The sequence below is a fragment of the Alligator mississippiensis genome, chromosome 4, assembly GCF_030867095.1.
Source record: "Alligator mississippiensis isolate rAllMis1 chromosome 4, rAllMis1, whole genome shotgun sequence".
Lineage (NCBI taxonomy): Eukaryota > Metazoa > Chordata > Crocodylia > Alligatoridae > Alligator > Alligator mississippiensis.
The window spans coordinates 251,764,392-251,785,145 of record NC_081827.1 but is presented as its reverse complement, the minus strand read 5'-3'; positions in this window follow the sequence as shown (position 1 = coordinate 251,785,145).

Sequence of the window (20,754 nt, the reverse complement as noted above, 5' to 3'; positions counted from 1 at the left end):
TGTCAGTCCCTCAATGGTTGGGCATGTCTGTCCTGCTCTGTGACTCGGTTTCCCCAGCAGTAAGACGAGGCAAATAGCACTGATTGCCTTCATAGTGGTGTGATACACCTACAGCCCCTAGGCTTGGGGACCACTGGCTGGAAGGTATCGTAGCCATGCGGGGTGTGACCCGGAGGGGTCCCTGCTAGCCAGGCCCTGGGGCGGACACGGGTCCTTAACCCCATGTAAGCTTGTCCGCGTTGGGAAGCCGGAGCACAGAGAACGAATGGGGAATAGCCATGTTTAAAGCTGAATCGCCTGCCATGCCCTGCTGCCTGCATGCAGGTGCCAATTAGTGCTGTGATTAATGGAGTGATGGATTGTGCTCTAATGAGGGCGTGCACGCCTGGGAGCCAAGGGCAGAGCAGGCCAGCACGTGGTTGCAGGGTGCCTTTGCTCTCACCCAGTGCCAAGGATAAGTGCATTGGCTTTTCACCTCCCCCAGCCTGGACTCAAACCTGCCTGACACACATCCTATGGCGGGTGGTGGGAGAAGCCGGGCTGTGTCCTGCGTGTACCTCTGTCAGCCCGGTCCTGCTGCAGGGAGCACCTCAGCGATGCTCTCCAAGCACCTCTGCCTTAGTGTGGCATAGGTAGTGCTCGCAGTCCCTCTGAGCTTGGCTTGGGAGCTGCAGGTCAGGATGGAGAGGCCTTCAGCGTCTCTGTATACACGTCAATCACCCAGGAAGGTCTGGGGAAAAGCTTTTATATGTCATTTGCTCGCTCAGCTGCCTAGTGCATCATCCATGATGCCAGCTGGCTACAGAGACTGCCCTTGAACCCCTACCCCCACACACCATCCCTCTCGGCTCATGCTCGTAAGATGGTCCAGCATCCAGATTCGCAGTCCCCAAGGGACGGGTCTCAGACAGCAGCCTCAGTGCTGCTTTTGCAAGACTGTCCAGATATCAAGGGGGCTCTGGGGTGTGTTGTGGAGGGGGCTGTTCTGCAGCTACGGGGCTGCAAGCTGCAGAGGGCAGAAGCAAAGGATGGCAGAGGGGAGAAGGGGCTGGGGGGAGCCCCACTACACAGCAGGGTTCAGGGCCATGTGTATGCCTGCCGCATTTAGACACCGTCAGTGCCGAGGCGAGAGAAAGCAGGGCTTTGGTGCCAGCGTTACGCTCACTTGCTCCCCGCTCCCTCCGTCATCCTCCCTTTCCTTTCCCCCGTCACTGCCCCATACGCTCCCCTTCCTCCATGCAATGAGGTCTGACCTCCCACAGCCCAAGGATAAGGTGCAATCAGACCAGGGGAGGGAAAATCAATGGGTGCTAAACCCCCACGTTCATCCATACATCACTTTGTACACGTGCGCGTGCCAAGCTGTCACACACACACACACAGAGCATGGTTCAACATCTGCTAAGCATTTACTGTGACTCTCACACTTGTTGTATCTCTATGAAAGTGCACGCTCCTGGTGAGCAGGGACTGCTTTCTAGTTTCCGTATAGCCGTAAAGAAAAACATCTCTCTCTTTTTCTCTCTCAAATGAAAGCTGCTCGCTCTAAAACTGAGAGAAAGTCAAACAGGGATTTTTAAAATACTCTCATCATTTTTTTTTCATCTGATCATGTGATTTTTTTTTTCTTCTTTTCTTTGCCTGATGCCCAGGCTATGATTTTTGAACGCTTGGGATTGGAAATCATGGTGTGTGTGCCTCCCTCCCTTTTGGAATTACAAAACCTTCTCCTGAGACCTAAAATAGAAGTGCCGGGGTCACCCCGAGTGCTCAGCACCCTCCTCCGACTGCCGGCTCTGCAAGAGTAGCCCCTTTCTTGTCGTGTTTGCTCAAGCAACAAATCTTGGGACTGACTCCTTGAAGGCAGTCACGGGGCAGGCCCCCGGTAGGGCTGCAGCTCTGTTCATTCAAGCTGCCTCAGTGTTCCTATCTGTGAAATGGGGAGCCTGATAATGACTTCACACAGGACTCATGAGGCTTAACGAATGCTTGAAAAGTGCTTCGCTGAGGGGATCCCCCCCTGCCCCTGTGAAGCCTAGTGCAGCCCACAGCGATCTGTGCACCCTATAACTAGGTGGTGACCCCCCCCACCCACCCCCTCATTACTGTTGTCACCAGACTCCTTGCCATCTTTAATATATTTCTCCTTATAACACCCCTGGGAGACAGGGCTATGCTATTGTCTCCATTATACAGAGGGGAACGAGCATCCAAAGGACTAGATCCAAAGGTAGATCTAACGCTTCTCATGGGACCTGGGTGGATCTTAGTCTAGTTGTAATCCAGGATCCCCCCTCTCAACCACACACACACACACACAAGTAGTGCAGTGCCTCTGCAACATCCAGCACTGACGCAGTCCCAACAGGACCGGGCAGTTCAGGGCTCAGCTGGTGCCGAACCATGACCGGGATTCAACCAAAGATCCTTGAGGATCCAGCAGGGACTTGGCCCGTGCCAGCAGAATCGAGCTCCACAAACAAAAAAGCAATCAAGACTCATGGATGGAGCAGGGTGCTGAGTGCCCAGACCACATTCAAGCCCCCTGTCCAGGATTCAACCTCGTTTAAAGTCACTGCATGAAGTGCACTGGCGCTTCATCCTGGGGGCAGAGACCAAGCGCCGGCTCAGGCAGCTCCAGCGGCTCGGCTGTGGAGTCCTGCTTGCTGCTCTCTGGCTCAGCGAGCCTTGAAGTCTCCTCTCCCTGGGGCCCAGTTTCACCAGGCTGGGGGGGAAGTTGCCCCCCACATGGAATAGCTGATAGCCTGGTAGTTTGGGGCACTGCTACCTGGGACAGTGTTTTAAAGTTCACCATCGTGCCCTCCATGCTTCCCTGTCCCTAGCTGTAGGAACCCCTGGGCATGTCTACATGATGTTCAGCAGTGACCTCCTAGAGGTTGCCCTCATCCAGGCTGAGCCATCCAGGCTGCCCTTTCTCCATGCACGTGGTAACGAGCAGCTTATGCAGTCCATCCTGCACGTCCTGCTCCTCAAGTGCAGCACTGTCCCAGGTTGCCTTGCACCAAGACAGCCAGGACCCTTCTAGGCCTTGGTTTGCAGACAGCTGGTCTCTCCCACCAGGCTTGTCTCCACTTATGAACAGTCGAGCGAGGAATAGCAGTGCAGAAGGGCTAGACGTTGGGAACAGGGAATTGTGGGATTGTGAGGGTGGGCTCCAGACACATTATAGAAAGGGGCTGGCTAGAAAGTGAGCAGCAGTGGGTTTGAATTCATCCTACTTAAGTTGAGCAAAGAGTCCAGAGCTAGGTGGGACTGCTGCCAGGGTCAAGGGCAGTGGACAGCAGGTCTGAGTTTACGGATGACCATAATTTTCTAGCCCAGACATATCCTCTAAGTTGGCATTACAGCATCTGCGTCTTTTACTACGTTTGGCCCAAAGCAACCTACCCAGAGCCGGTGCTGAAGCAGGGGGTGAACCCAAGTGTCCCAGCTCCGAGCCAACACCCCAACCACTGGCCCTGTGTGACGCTGCAGGGTTGATGGGCTGGATGCTGTATCTCAGTAACTGTCTGCCAATATTTAATGCAGGGGAAGGGGAAATAGCCACGTCTGACTGACCGATAAATATCTACCTCTTTCAGTGTGCTCCCTGCATTGAGTTTGTGCAGCAGGCCTTCCACGAAGTTATAAATTGGGGATGCTGCAGAAGGCAGGCTGACAGCTTCGTCTCATGACGTATGTCCAAAGCCAAATGCGCGATGGTTTCCCCACAATGCAACACCCCATCTTCTTCCATTATGGCCTGAGTAAAACCACCGACCTGGGGGTGATCACTTTGCCCCACGTACCGTGCTGTCTAGTTCGCAGAGTCATAAATAACGACACAGCGGGCAAGTGCCCATGATTAATTGCCTCATCATGGGCAGCTAATGGCCAGCCTGCTCTCCTCAGCCCATCAGTGCTAGTTACCGACTGCATATTACTTGTCGCTCTGTTACGAAGTGGGCGTCTGGCAGCACTTTGTGCTTCGGTGCTGGAGAGTCCCCCGGGCAGGATCCTGGCTGGCCAGAAGCAGGCAGCCAGACTTCCAGAGGTGCCTGGTGGGAATTTCGAGGGTGCCCAAAGGCCTGGTTTACTTTGGTCTCAAAGGGGTTGAATGGGACTGAGGCTCTTGGCTTGTGGGGACCAAACAAGCTGGACTGTAGGAACGTAGCCAGCTCTGAAAGCTTAGGCAGCTTGAATTACGCATGGCTTGGCAAACCTACCCAGAAGCAATCCAATTCAATCCTATGGGCTGTTGCGATCCAGTTTGGTGTTGCCCAGGTGCGTAAGACCTGGGAAGTACCAGTCTATTAGACATGCCCAACTCGCATCAGCAACATTGAACTTGGCTCAGAAATGTTGGTGGTGATGGCTACCTTTTGCCGGAGGCCCCGACAGACATTGCATTTGTTGCATGTTGCACACCAGTACCATGCGACAAATTGTAACGTGCCGAGCATCAAGCCAAGTTTCTCCCTGGATAAAAATGGTGGATCAGCCACAAAGAAGCTGCTTGTTGAAAGAGGAATTTCTCTGTGGCACAGAAGGATCCCATGAGCATTTGAACATGTGGCCAGTTCGCATGATGTAATTTGTCATACGATACTCACATATACTGCACAACAAATATAACGCCTGCCAGGGGCGGTCACAGCAAAATCACTCAACCAGGGAGCAGGAGACTCCAGTTTGCTTGCCCTGAGGGGTCATGCTTACCATACCCACTCCTGTCGGGGACTGCCCCGACCCACCAGGCTATGAAAAAATCTCAATGAGGGCATCTTCCCCGCACTCCTGGTGAAGCTGGGCCACTGGGCAGCCAGCAGTCCTGGGGCCAGAAAAAGCACAAGCAAAGAGAGGACCTGGTTCTGTAGCCTAGTGGTTACAGGGCTGCCATACAGAGGGCAGTCCTGGGGTCCGGTCCCTGCTGCCAGGACCCTGTATGCACTTCACACCAGGAGCAGGGTTGCTGCAGATGGTTTTTCCCAGCGTAAATGCTGCCCAGACAGCTGCATGTTCTCAAGCTCTGATGCCGTGGGTTTAACGGGCGGGCGGCTGAGGCCTGGGTCCAGCCTATGGCAGATCCTGTCGGGCCGTCTTATTCCCTCTGTAGTATAACGGGGCTTCCAGATATGCCTGCAACCCTGCCCTACGGCCCAGCGGGGTGGGTACAAAAGACGGGGAAGGGATCCCATCCCTCGCTCCACCTGCACTTCCTGGCTGCAGGAAGCAGCCGGCACAGGCAGTGTGTGTCAGAGCCCAAGGCATTCTGGGAAATTATTGTTCTGTAGAGCAGTGGTGGAGTTTGCTGCTGCTGCTGCAGGGTGGAAGAGTTGACCCCATTTTTTTTGCCCCTGAAATCAGCATTGTTTTGCCTCTCAACATGGACTTTGGTGGGAAAAAAATGGGATCAAAGTTCCCCCCGGGAGCGGTGGATGTCACCACCCTCTTGAGATGGACAATTCCCAGCATGCCTTGCACTTCAAGATGTACATTGCGCAGAGGCTGCTTGCTGTGGGGCGGGTGCAAGAGGCCTGCCCCGGGTACACCCACTCCGTCTTACACCCCTGCTGCCCATGCCTGGCTCGGCACATACGTTCACCCCCCGCCAGGTCCCATGCGGCATGTGGGGGTGCAACCAGGCTCAGCACAGCCATGCGATTCCCAGGAGGTTCGATAACGCTGCGTTGCGCTATGGTGTTACATCAAACCCATTCACCCTCTGAGACGCTCAGGAGTACACACTTGGAAGGGAACCAAGGACAAACATTGAGAGGAAGTTGGTTTTTCCCCCCCTTTATTGGAACAACCCCCAGATGGGTTTTTTTTTTGTGCCCATCTGGATGTGTCTGCTGAGCGGGGATGTGTGCGACTCTGCTTTGTGCTTCGTTGCCAGGTGATCATTGCGGGAAAGTGAGGCACGCAAGCTATTAACGCTGAACTACGCAGGCTGCTGTCCTTCGGTCAGCGCTGCACAATCCTTCTTGCATGTGTAGATGCACCCTCTGTACTAGATTTAATGCGCATTAACTAAAGCACGTTGATGCACATGTAGATGCACCCAGGGATACCTATTGGTGTGGCTTGTGCCTTAGTTTGAAACGCTCCAGAAAAGGTTGACCATCCTAATTGCCTATCTGGTGGCTTTTGAAGACGGGGTAACGGATTAGATGAGAGACGGAACGGTAGTTCAGCTGCCCCACGTGTTCAGCAGCTCCTATGTGTGTCTGTTTTGGCTGGCAGGCTCACTTGAAAGGATTGTGCAGGTGTCCACGAGATCTTCTCGTGTCTCCCAGAACCTCGCAGGAGCAGGCGTTGTGTTGCTGCTGCCGACACGATGTGGAGATTGCTTTTTACAGACCCGTAAATTACTCCAATTCGGTGACTTTTTTATGAAACACTTTGCTCTGCACAGTGAAGAAAAACAGAAGTGAAGCTGGTAATTAAATGTTTATTGTTAAGTACTTTATATATGATATACTTTAGACCATTCCATCCATTAAACAAACCGCTTAACTCCCCTACACTGCCTTATTGTCTATTATTAGTTTAATCAGCATTCACATCCTGTAGCGCTGCATTTCCATCTAATTATCTGTACTTACTTGCCTCATATTTCTCTTTAATTAAGCCCAACATCAGGGCAGAGTTTGCTGGGATTCAAAGGCAGGAGATGACTTGAACCTTTAAACACACAGCTGGGAGGAGGAGGTCATCTCCAACCATCTTCTTTGACATCTGCCAGGGTTTTTTTTAACCAGATCCACATACAGTCGAGACAATTCATGGCGTTGAGACACCCCTACTTTCCTCAGACTATCCATCAATGGTCCCTCTGAAGCCATGACTCCCCTACTACTATAATGCAAGAGAGAGGATCCTGCATAGGGAGAGGCTCAAGTACCAGGGGTGGGGTGCACGGCAATAACATCTGTGGGTGGGTTGGGTGCGTTTCCCATGCCCTGACACCGGAGTGCTTTGTCCTACTTCTTGCCCTATGTAGCCTATTCTTAATTCCTAATTAGCATGAGATATAGCCAGCAACAGAAGCAACGAGTGCTGCATTATGAGACTTGCACACAGGACGAGGATTGTGTGATGATGGGCACCTCGTTTTCAGGGGGATCTGACATATGTCTAGACAGATGCACTTCTGAACTCATTCCTCACCCGTCATTACCCATGGATGCTGTGATGACCAGCGGCCAGCCCCTCTCTCCTCCTACCTAATTTATTCTGTGCCCACTGCTGCGGTAACAGAGCCTGCTGCGTCCCAACCACGTCACTGCAGCTGAAAGGACAGGAAAGGCCAGAAATAAATAGGGTGTATTAAGAGATTGAAACCATCTCCTGTGCCAGTGGCAAGACACAGCAGGCATTGGGTCAAGTGAAAGCTGTTTGAGTAGAGTTGGGGGATTATTTTTATGAATAGTTTTTAAGGAAGGGGGGGGAGCAAACAACATGCAATTTTTTACAGAATTATTTTGGTTGAAAACCTTAAAAAAAAAAAATCAGAAATTCAAAACACGTCCTTTGACATTTTTATAGGAACATTTTCATTTGCCTTTTAAGACAAGTTTCAAATAGACAATTGCCAACATGTAATAATAAAAAAGAGTTAAATGTGGATAAATAACCTACAAATGAATCTGAAAGCCTTCATACATCCCCAAAGAATTTCTTTTTCTTTTGTTCGTTTGCTTTACTAAGAAAATTGAAATGTTTTCATTTGCGGATTCACTTGAAATAACTGCTCTTTGTTCAGTTTGGCCAGAAAGGGAAAAATTAATTTGGCTCTATATTTGCGGAAAAGCTGCTAGTCTTCTGAGCTGAAAAGTGATTTGGTCTCCTTGGTATACTATAATATGTGATATAAAATATTATACCCATATGCTATAATACAGCTGATAAGTGATGTGCTGATAATAATACAGCTATAATACAGCTGATAAATGATATAGATACATCTGTATGAAAGGAACCTATATCAGAAGCCTAGCAGCCTTTACCCAAATATAAAGCTGATTTAATTAATATAGAGGATATATCTGTATCAAGGAAACTCAATCACTTATCAGCTGTACTATATTATATACTATAGTATATAGTATAATACTATACTATAATACTATAATATATAGTATATATTATATACTATATATATTATGTACTAATATAGTACATAATATATATTCTATATTCTATATAATACGCTGTGTGTATACTTGTATTTTATATATATATATATATATATATATATATATATAAAATCACAGACAATGAAGGTTGGCAGGGAGCTCAGGAGGTCACATCTAGTCCAACCCCTGCTCCAAGCAGGACCAGCCCCAACTACAGCATCCCAGCCAGGGCTTTGTCTACCCAGGTCTTGAACACCTCCAGGGATGGAGACTGCATCCCCTCTGTTTCAGTGCTTCTTGTGAGAGTTTTTCCTACTATTCAACCTCAACTTTCCTTGCTGCAGCTTGAGCCCATTGCTCCTTGTCCTGTCATCTGCACCACTGAGAACAGCCCAGCTCTGTCCTCTTTGCAGCCCCCCTGCAGGGAGGTGAAGGCTGCTATCAAATCCTCCCTCGGTCTTCTCTTCTGCAGACTAAATCAGCCCATTTCCCTCAGCCTCTCCTCACCAGTCCTGTCCCCCAGCCCCACAACCATTTTCATTGCCCTCCACTGGACTTCCTCCAACTTGTCCACATTGTTTCTGTAGCGGGGGGCCATATACGTGTATGTCTTATGTGGCCCACATCAGACATACATATATAAGTGGGAGAGGAACAGTGGAAAAAAAAAGATAACTTCCAGCCCAGGAGACGTTTCCATCACCCCAGAGTCCTGTGAAATATGAAATCATAACTAGAAGGAAACTTAATTCAACATCCTACTTGACACCAGGCAGCATTGAGGAAAATAGACTGTTTTCACTTTTATCTGAGCCTAATTTGCACACAACAAAGTATTCCAGTCAGGAGATCTTACTACACCTTCAGCTCTCCTGTGAAATGTGAAGTTTCATTTCCACCGAGGAGCAGTTTTAGAATTTTTGCATTCTCCTATGCCTGAGGAAGGGTGATTGGGCCCAAAAGCTTGCATATAAAGACATTTTTTTTTGCAAATATCTAGTTGGTTTAATACAAGATATCACCTCCGCCACGAGTTCTGATTCCCTTGGCCATTCACTCTCCCTCTCGGCGTCCACTCTCTGCCCCGTGTGACGCAGAAGACGGGGCAAGTTGGGCCCATGGGCTGATGCAGTAAATGACAGCTCTCATCTCCTGTTTCATTTGGCCTGGATGGCAGAGGGACAGCCTGCTTGCTGTCATGAGGCCTATGCCCTACTATGCCCTTGAGAAGTCGTCAGGCTGTCCCCTGCGGACCCTCGGAGCAGCTCCTTCTGCGAGTGCCAAGTCCAGTACAACCAACAAATTGAATCCTTTTATTAACTTTAAATAGGGAGGGTCGCCTCAGCCAGGAGAATAAAACCAATTTATGAGGCAATTAGATCTGTGAAAACATTTCACTCTCCCCAGAGCAGCCATCTGAGGAGCATCTTATTCCATCTGTGCAGCCTCTTCCATCCCTGCCTTTACAGTGCATGTCGCTTGTCATAAATAATAATAATGGAAAAGGAAATGGGCTCTCACTGCTGTTCGCGGCCAGCTGGAAAGGCCGGCGTGGCTGGGGCTGAGCTAGGTTGGTTTCCTCCTTGCCTGTCTTTCAGCCCCTTGAATTGTGTCTTTCAATCAGCTGCCGTTCTGAGGACCGGCTTCTTCTCGACTCGTATTTCGTAGACATTTGGTAGGATCTGGCAGGTCACTTGCAAACGGACACACCTGAGTTGCCTGTAGCGGCAGTAGGAATGGATTCAAAGACGTGTGCCTGCTAACTTACTGTATATCGTCGCAAATACGTAGCTCTTCTAGTCCCTTTGTCCCGACCAGCAATGTCTGGAGACCTGGGAAGAGCCTAAGAGAATTGGGGATATCCCTTCGGCTCAGTGGAGACAGCCATCCTCTTCGTTAACTCGATCCTTGCCTGTGCTCAGATGTAGAAGGACCCTTACACAAAAGGCCTTTGGAGATGAAGTGGCAGATATGCAAATTAATGCAGATGAGAGCTGGCTAAAAAGGAGAAGTCCCATCCTGCAGGATTTTAGGCAGTGTTAAACTTTGGTTTTATCTAGAAATGGGACAAAAACTCAGTTGGGGGCAAAAAGTGTGTTTTTGCTAAATGAAATATTTTTAAATGACCCTTGTCAGAACTTTTGTTTCACCTCCAGTGTTTCACTTCGATTGCAAAAGTGATCTGATTGATATGATATGCTATTAGTGAAAAATGTAACATCCAAACAAAATGGTAGTGTTGAAACAAAATATTTTGATCATTTCCTGCCAAGACATTCAATAAAATCAATATGTTCCCTCAAGGTGTTTGGATTCAACCGAACCTGCATTTTCCAATGGCATACTTCCGTTGGAAATTTTAGCTAGCAATAATTTATATGCAGAGAGAGAGAGATAGAGTCCCCTGGTAGCTGGGGTTGCTTGTAGGTCTTGAGGCCCTGGCTTCTGCCACTTACATTTTGAAGCAGTTTTTCTCTTCAGCAGCTGGAGGGAGCCCTGTGGGTTATAGTAAAGAATTCCCCCAGGAATAAAATGCAATTTGACTATTGTTATAAGATGTGACCATATTCAACAAGTCAAAGAGAAAGAAACAACCAAGCACAGAGCTTTTGGGCATGGAGACGAATGTTTGGAAAAGGAAAGGTTAACTTCCATGAGTCCTACTGTGTCTGACCCAGGAGATACTTGGGGGTCTTGTATTTAAAGCCTGTATCTGTTCCCGTTTCTCTGTGGGTCTGGCTGGGCAGGCACTGAACCTCAGGAGGTGTCTCCTTCCCTCTGGGCTGCAGGACCTCTTACATCTACTGGGCTCTATTACAATAACATTAGGGCTAAGTAGAGACCGTCAAAACGCCCGAGGCTGAATTGATTCAATCTTCACGGGTTAGTATAAGCTGCACAGATTGAACCGAAGAACAGACATTCACTTTTGATTCTGGAAAGGCAGACACATGCCTGCAGTGGCCCAGGCCAGAAGCTGGGGGGTGCTAGACTAAACCTCCCTGCTGGGCTGGAGCAGAGAGCTTGGGCCAAGGCTAGTGCACCCACTCTGGGGGGCAGGGGGTTGTGGGGAGGTGCAAAGCATCCTGGGATGCTGGGGGACTCTGAGTTAACTTGAATCTGGAGGGGATCTGGGACAGAAGTTCAATAAACTGATTTAAGTTAAATCAGTTAATTCTGATGCTACATTCATCCAGGTTTACTTTAAACAGGTTTCAGCCATTTTGAGAGTGTTTTATGTGCACTGAACTTCTTTTTGTTACAGGTCTGAACCCCTTTCTGATCACTGATATCGGTTTATGTGTAATTTCTGTCCCTAACATAGAGGTCAGGTAGAGACTGATGAAAGTCAATGAGAGTCAGAGTCAGCCATCGCCATAGTCTTGTTCCCTCGTGTATCCTAGAAGTAGCAGTGTACTCAGCATGGAAGACCATGACTTCCCTCAGTTTCCCCTGAATGCAATGTCTCAAGTAACCCATGGAAGAAGGCTAAATCCAGAATAGACGCTCAGGTTTCAATCGTCATTCCATCTCTGCCATCATTGCGAGGACAGGTCTGATCCAAAGCCAATGGGAATCTTCCCAGTGGACTTCACCAGGACTTTGATGGAGCCCAAATCATCCTAGTTTGTGTAAAGGGCTAGGATAAACAGAACTGGATGCAGCAGTTAGCAGCTCCAATCAGGCCATAAAAAGCCAGTAGATTATTTGAACCCCTGCCATTATCTTTCTATGCAATCTGCAGAAGTGTTTTCTGGGCTATGCAAAGTCACCGTTTGAAGAGGACAGTTCAGTCATTCTAATAAATTTGAGACAGAGACTGTATATTAAAAATAATGGGCTAGAACCATGGCCCATCCTAAATCCTCTTCATGCTGCTCCCATAGCTAGACCTTCCCTTAGCATGGGTCAGCCGTGACACATCTGGATTGAGCCCACTGAACTGGGAAAGGGCCATCCATGCTGTCTCTAGGGCAGGGCTCGTACTACGCTGGTGGTGAAGTATCGTTCAATTGTTATGTCCCAGGAAGTGAGGCAGAGAGAGGAGAATAATACCGTCTTTGAGCACAGAGCGGGCAGCTTTTGCTTCTCCCTGGCACTCCCTCTGTGTGACCTTGGGAAATACCAGCAGTTTCCACTCACAGGGGCTGCCCAGCCAGAGACATGGACTCGGGATGTTCAGATGCACCGAACGCCCCATCCCCTATCTGAATCCTAGTCCTGATGTGGATGCCCATATCGCTTGCCTGTCTCTGGTGTGGTACAGGATGGCAGACCTGACCACATGTCTAGTACCATGGAGAACGGTACTGGAATACGATCTTTCTAGAAGAAGCTAGGGAGCTGGCTTTCCGCTTGATGGGCTCACTGAGGTTTAACTCATGCAAAACAACAACAACAAAATAAATCTGCGAGACGTTTACCAGCCAGATTTTGCATGATCTCCTAGCTCCACGATCATATTGTAGCTCCAGGACCCCAGGACCTCTTAATGCCGCACTGGGGCAGCTACAGACCCAGGGAAGTACGGTGCACCCTTGTGCTTCTTCCATCCAAGCCCTGCTCGCTCCCACCTGAGACTGGAAGGAGCCACAATGTCTAGCTGGCAAATCCCAGAGATCCAGAGCACGGCACACACATCAGCATTGTGCCGTGGAGCTCATCGAAGGCTTTTGCAGCCACTTGCCATTTACTTTCCCTTGCCAGCACATGCTCCTGGTACTCCCCTCCAGTGCAGGATTTACAGCCGCTCAAAAAACCTGTTATCAATAACACAGCTCTGCTGAGTCCATCTACTTCCTCCAATGGTTTTTTTTAATTCCCCCCCTGCAAACCTTCATCCTCCTAAAAGCCATTATTGAGTTAAAGGCCTGGTTAACATCTACTTTTTGAGTAATTCTGCCTTTAAATTTTTGATGACTCAATGAGTTCAACAGAGGCTTTTTAAAAGGTTTTAATTCTAAGCTTTTGGGCTTTTACACAGCTGGTTAAAGCTGTAATGACATCCCTTCTTGAACTTTCTGCCTCTTCAGTGATGTTGAGCTCCTGCTAAGCCACATTTTGGGCCCATCAAGAAACGGTATGTTAAAGGGAATGATTGTTTTTTTCCCATTTAATGCATGGCATTAGCATTAATGGGCTTGATCATATCCCTCAAGATGGGCACAGAATCCCTTAAGGCCTTAGCTGGAATGGCTACACTGCTCTCCATGGAGGCTGTAGTGTTTGAATAGCAGATGAGATGTGGAAAACGCCACTCGAGCCTCCGTGCTGGCTAGTGCTTATACATGGAAGAGCCTCTGCCAACCTGCCTGCCAAGGCAGGTCTCACATCCCGCCCTAAAAATCCACTTCTGTCACCTTGTCAGTGAAGAAAGGAGCGAAGCTATACAATAAACCTCCTCTCTGACTGCCTACGCAGCGCCCAGCCGTGATGAGAGGAGTCCCAAACAACACACTTACTCCTGGATACGCCCAAGCTTTGGAGGATCTGGATTTAGGAATCTGGTTTCAATGTGAGGGGAAGACCATGTGTATGGGGAAAGGTTGAGGTAACTCAGTGTGTTTAGTGCGCAGAAAAAGCAATGACACGGTAGGGGTTTTCAGCTATTTGAAAGGCTTCCCCAAAGAAGGGGGACAACAGGTTTTCTCCTATATTGCAGAGGGCAGGATGCAAAGGATTGGCTTCCAATGGCAGCAGAGTAGATTTAGTTTCGATACCAGGGAAAACTTCCTTATGGTTAGAGCAGTGACACAGTGGACTCGACTGCCCCGGGAAGCTGTGGAGTCTACTTCACTGCAGGGTTTCAGGAGCATTGGTGAGGGATCCCTGAGGAACAGCCTCCTTGCATTTGGGAAGCCGGTGGACCAGATAACCCTTGTGGTCCTTTCCAACTCTATGAGTCTACGTCTCCAGTTTTGACCCTGAGCAGCGCAGCTTGGGCCCACGCGTGGTATATGCCAGATAGATAGAGACTTTTGGATGCGTCTACAGACCTGCATAGACTGGCCATGCTGTGCCCTTTGGGAAACCCTCGGTGGGCTCAATCCAGTTCAGGATGGTCTAGCAGTTGGTGACTGTCCCTCCCATAAGCTGGGTCTGGTTGTCCTCGTTGTTTGCTGCATTTGTTGACCAAATAGGTCAAGGGCTAAATGGGGCATTAGGACGATCGTGCAGTGGGTGTCAATGCTAACAGGGCCCAGTTCTAGGGATAAGTACCGAGAACGGTCTTCACGGCGATCAGTAGCAGTCACTTTGCTTCACATTAACAAAAGATGAAGAAAGCATGCAGTTCCCCTGGCTTCAAGTGTGGGATAATTGTTTGGCAGGCTGAAGAAAGCCACTAAAACACTAGCTAATGCACACACATTACCATGTATGGGAACAGTCTTCTGTGAACCGTGTTGTTACATGCCTCAGCTTGCATCGCTGCTTAGCTTTCTCCTGGCCAAATATACATGAACCAAAGCTGTCCCACTTTGCTACTCACTCATACAAATGTTAGCTCTGCTATCTCGGAAGCAGCTGTCATCTGGATAATTGCACAGAAACCGCTTTGTTTTCTTGCTGATTGTGAAGTGCCTGCAGATACCGTAGTGGGGAAGCTGCTGTCAGCTGGACAGGACAGATTTTCAAACCTATTTAGGTGCCTGGAGATTCAGGTGGAGGGATTTTCAGACTTTAAGCAGATTAGATGCATAATTCCCATGGGAAGCAATGAGAGTTGATGCCCAACTTGTGTAGACACTTTGGAAAATCAAATTAGGCAGCCTACATCTTCATGAGTCTGGATACATTTGAAAATCTCGCCTGAACTGCCCTGCCTTGCCAAAGACCACATCACTTCTTTATAACAGGCTTCCACCTTAGACTTAAATCCCCCAAACTGGTGAAGACCCATGCACCTTTTGGGTTTCAGGGATCCAAGCAGCGTAGAACAAAGCACCCTGAGACACACTGGGTAGGTCTAGCTTGGGCCTTCGCAGCTGCTCCTGAGATGTCCATCTCCACCCTCCTTGAGAAGCTACTGGGGGCTTTATCATCACATTTGTGGCCATAGCAGGTACAAATAGGAGTAGGTGAATGAGCTGTACCCTCCCTGAGGATGCTGGGGATATACTGCAGGCCATTCCTTTAGCCGCTTTTTATCTCTCCCTACCTCACCTCCCTGCTAGCATAATGGAAGTGATAATTCTCCGTTCGTTTATCTTACCTATTTGGCCTGCATCCTCTCCGTCAGTCTATACAGTGCCCACGACAAGCGAATGAAGAAAGAGGGATGGAGAACCAGCCCTGGGAATTTTTCTTCTCCTTTAACTACTGGAGGGCAACAGGTCTGGTACCGGAGGCCAGGACCAACCATATGACGTTTGGGACTGGAGGCTTGGAGCAAAGGCATCAGCAGGGACCGAGTGGAGAACAATGACACCAGGTCTCCTCTTTCTGTGATCCTGCCTTGCTCTGTTCCAGCCATTTGCTCCGTGTTTCAGAGGAACAGCAAACTGTACTATAAAGTCCAGCTGGTGATGCTAACAGCCCTGGCTACCCCCCGCCCTGAATTCCCACAGCCTGTTTGCTATGGCCTACAGCTGTTAGGCTGATAGATTTATATAGTTTTACAGGGGTATAAATTAGCGGCTTAGCTGTGTGATACCGTCCCCCCCCTCCCGTGACAAAACAAATGTCAGCAGTATAAAAGTGGGGAGAATATCGGTCCAAAGTAGCCATTTGCTACACCCCGTGGTCAGGGAAACCCATAGAATCAGTTATTGCCATGCAGTAAAAGGCCTGGATCTGGCCAGGCTCTTGTAAAGGGACAGCCTCACGGCACAGGCCTTGGCACTGAAAAGTCTGCATGCTTTAGTCCTGGAATACATCCTGATGTTAAAGAAACAGTGTCCTGGGTTACCCCCGTGATGTGTACAGGCGCCCCTGGTTGCTACGCCTCCACCCCGTGAAGACAGAAGATGCTACAGAGCGGGGATGGTGCACAGTTCCTCGCCCTGTGATGTTCACTGAGGACCTCAGGGCTCTGTTTGGCCAGAAACATAGCAAGAGACTGTCCTTGCCTTAGAGTTTATGCTCAAAACCAGTGATTCTCAAACGGGGGGGGGGGGGGGGCTGCAGCACCCCTGGAGCCCCTGAGATCCTTTCAAGGGTGCTGCAGGTTGCCATGCAAAGACAGCACTGTTAGGTGTGCACACATGATTCACAATATATGTCCAGACATTTCAAATAGGAATGCATAGTGTTAAAAATGTTCTGTCCTGTTGTGGGCTTTTTTTGCAACAGGAGAATTTCCCTTTCCCTGCCCCGCCTGTTGTTAAAAAATGAGTGGAAATTAAGTGCTGGCCTTTTTCTGAAGGGGGTGCGGTTGAGTCTAACACGGTTGAAAGCACTGATCTGGGGCAGCTTACCCAGAGAGGTGGTTGAGTCTCCATCCTTGGAGGTTTCTAGACAAAACCCTGGCTGGGATGATCTAGCTGGGGATGTTCCTGGGGGTTGGACTAGATGTAACCTCCTAAAGTCCCTTTAACCCTCATTTTCTATGACTGTATGATCTAAAAAGAGAAGGTGACGGGTAGGAGAGGAGAGAAAGGTACAGCAAGGTGAGGGGACTTGTCCAAGGTCACACAGGAGGGCAGTGCTGATAACTTAGCCAGGGAGGTGTATCAGTTTATGAAGGGCACTGGACACATGGCACTTTTACCCCACTGTAATCTGGACCCATCTTGTACCCTGATGTAAGCTATACCAAGGTCCCTAGTGGAGAGAAGACAGACTATTACCAGCTCTGCTGCTACCTGGGAGTGAGGCAGTTTGCACTGAACAAGGGACTATCCTGGGCTGGCAGTGGGCAGACAACACCAGTGATGAGTTAAATAAGTCTCTGCTGGTTCCCAGAAAGAGAAGATGAACCCCCAGCAACAAAGGAATTGAAGAGCCATCTTGACACTTCAGGATGGAGGTGACTATTGGCTTCTCAGGGGCAACCTATCTGGGTAGGACTACAACTTGGGTGAGCAATAAAGGGCCAGATCACGTCCCCTCCCTCAAGGCATGGAGAAGGCCCTCTCTGCTTTTCCACTCCACACATGCAGCCGGTTGCCTTTGCAGCAGGGTTCTTCTGTCTCTGTATCTGAAGCTAAAGCAAAGCAGCCCTCTCATGGCTACACTATTACATCCAAGGTAAAAGCCATTTGTGACCCAGTAGGAAGAAAGAGCCAGACCAGGCCAGCTGAAAAGCTGGGGCCTATGACAAAATTCCCAGCTGTCTCCCCTATGCGTGGCCCAGCTTCCTCCCCTGCAACACAGCCTGTTAAGTGCTCTTTCTTCACTTAGTTTTAATTTTGTAGGGTGCATCTACATCTTCATTAATGTGCCATAGTTACTGCACATTCAGCTTAGTACCTCTAATAAGAGGTACTAACTATATGTGCAGTAATTAAAGGTACTAACTATATGTGCGGTGATTAGAGTTACTGCGCAGTAGTGCTGGCGCACGGTTTTTTAGTGACGCTTACTGTGCATTCGCCAAATAACACTGCACAGGAGGCTATTCGCACGGTTAATGACTGCAGTGCCACTGCACAGTGTTATTAGGCTAATGCACAGTAAGGGTGTCGTGCAGACGTGCCCACAGAGCAGTTCAAAGCCAGCAGGCAGGTGAAGACCTCCGGGAGGAAGCAGCAAGGATGCATCTCTTTAGACTGATCCCTTTCTTCCTGCGGACGTCTCCTTGCCTTGCTTGTCTCCACTGGGGAGTGCCTCACGAGGGCAGTGTTGCCACGCGGGTTGTGCGGTTCCCAGGCCGATTTGCTTTCTACCGGAGCTGCACGGAGCCCCGTCTCACTGCCACAGCAGCAGGGGTTTCATGTGAGAGGGGCTGGGACGAAGCTGCAGGGAGGATGCAGCATGCTGTGTCTCACCCTGGCTGGGGTTTCATTAAGGATGCTCTGAAACAGCCCGCATTCGGCAGCGTACTTTTCTCATCCACTGGCACACGGGTGTGTCAGTCTGATTATGAGCGTCAGCTTTGAATTGCACCTGACAGCCCTAACCCATTACACTGGCAGGGAGAGCGTGGGCCTTGTGACCCGGTAATTTTGGGTGGCTCCTGGTGCTTTTAACCGCTGGATTGTCCTCATGTCAACACCTTTAGGTAGCGGAAAGCAATCTTTATGCGGCTTAAAGTTTCACCACTCCAGGGCCGGATTATCTCTGATCTGCACAACTCAGCTCCTGTTCCCCTGAGGTGTGGTCACTCCCCGCACACGAGCCGCTCAAGTTGAAGGTGTGAGCGCAGGTTTTTCCCTCTGTCTCGGGCCTATTTGCTGACCTGCACTCAGGGGTATCATTAGGTTGGTATGGCAGTGAGGAGGCTCCTTCATGTCCCTGGGACACCTCCCTCCTCCCCCGCATGGGTCGTGTCTCAGAACATGACACTACTTAGCATCCTCCAAGGAAATGGAGCTAATGCCTCTATCAAGTTCATGGCTGATACTAAGATGGGGAGAGTAATAGATATGCTGGAGGGTAGAGCTAGGATTCAGAGTGACCTCAAGAAACTGGAGGACTGGCCCAAAAGAAATCTCATGAGGTTCAATAACGAGAAGTGCAAAATCCTGCACTTAGGAAAGAGGAAACCCATGCACCAGTGCAGGCTGGGAGTGGACTGGCTGGGCAGCAGCTCTGTGGAAAAGGACCTAGGGGTGACAGTGGACAATAAACCGGACAGGAGCCAGCAGTGTGTCCTTGTTGCCATGAAGGCTAACGGCATCCTGGGCTGCATTGGTAGGAGCGTTGCCAGCAGGTCAAGGGAAGTGATGCTTCCCCTCAATCTGCACTGGTGTGGCCACATCTGGAGTCCTGTGTCCAGTTTTGGCCCCTCACTACAGATAGGATGTGGACACATTGGAGAGAGTCCAGTGCAGGGCAATGCAAATGGCTTTGGGGCTGAGGGACAGGACTGGTGAGGAGAGGCAGAGGGAAATGGGCTGATTGAGTGTGGAGAAGAGAAGACCGAGGGGGATTGAATAGCAGCCTTCACCTCCCTGCAGGGGGGTTGCAAAGAGGACGGAGCTGGTCTGTTCTCAGTGCGGGCAGATGACAGGACAAGGAGCAATGGGCTCAAGCTGCAGCAAGGAAAGCTGAGGTTGGATATTAGGAAAATCTCTCTCACCAGGAGGGTGGTGAAGCACTGGAACAGGTCACCCAGAGAGGTGGTGCAGTCTCCATCCTCGGAGGTGTTTAAGACCCGGGTGGACAAAGCCTTGGCTGGGATGCTGTAGTTGGGGCTGCTCCTGCATGGAGCAGGGGTTGGACTAGATGTGACCTCCTGAGGTCCCTTCCACCCTCATTGTCTAGGATTCTGTGATCCACACCCCCGCTTTCACTGGCTGCGTGCAGGGGGATGTGGTGCCCATGTCTGACCCTGCAGGCTCATGGGAGAAGGAGCTCAGTGTTTCCCCTGCACTCAGGGGTGCAGACAGGATGCTGCACAAAATCAGGAGGGGACATGGCCTGCTGGGGCGGGGGACGACCTGCTGAAAGGGGCTTGCCTTGTGTATGCTGCAGGAGGGGACTGGGTGGCTCTTGAGCAAATGGTAGCTCAGGCCTCCCCCGACCCCATCTACATGCTCCCAGCTCTGCCCAGAAATTCATCTTCCCCGGGATGGATCTTAACCCTCCAAATGCCTGAGCACCTCCAAAGAGCTACATTTACAATGCAAAATCAAGCCGTTGAAGAAGTGTTTCCTCCTGTCCCTGGTGTGACATACAGGTCCCTGCCCCAGGACTGGGACGGGCACAATTCGAGCCCGGATCTGTGACAGGTTTCAGACTTTATCTCTCTTCCTCCTGTCAAGACAGAAATCGATGCTTTCCTTCACCGGAGGGAAGAGCTTTCCCCGTTTCCCAGGGGAGCTGGAGCTCATCTTGAAAAGGCCTGGGGCCGTGGGCTGGGAAAGGATGGGGTTTAACCCTTGCATCGCTGCAGACTTCCAGTACACCTCCAACCAGCCAGCTTCCTTCTCTGGTGCGGGGGAAGGGGTACCTCATTTGTAAAACTGCATTAATAAAACAGCAAGGTTCTTTGGGTAGACGTGATATCTTTTATTAAACCAACTGAGTAGTTGGAAAAACGTTCGTTGCAAGCTTTCGGGTACAATCACCCTACACCTATAATAAAACAGAGCACGCATGAACTCCCGAGCGTGAGGCAAAGCAGGTGTTTCCCAGGGTCTCTGGACTTGCTTGCTTGAAAGAAGGGCCTGCAAAATTTAAGCCAGGAGCAGTAAGAAAAAGAAGAGACAAAGCAAAAGGCAGGCAGAGTTGGAGAGTGGGGCTTGGATATTGGTAACCCAGGCAAGGTTTAAACCCCCTCCCTTATCTGGTTCCTAGGACTGTGGTTGATGCTGTCCAGTGCTTCTTCCCGGTGCAGTTCTGCGCTGCACCCTCACGGCTGCAGTTTGCTTAAGTGCCTATTGAAATTTGGGATTTAAAAGAAAGTGGAAAGGATTCATTTTAATAGCCATGGCTGAGAACATCTTTGCAGCATCAAAAGTCAAATCAGCCGCTTCAGCCTCCCCTCCCTGCCTGAGCCCCTGCCTTC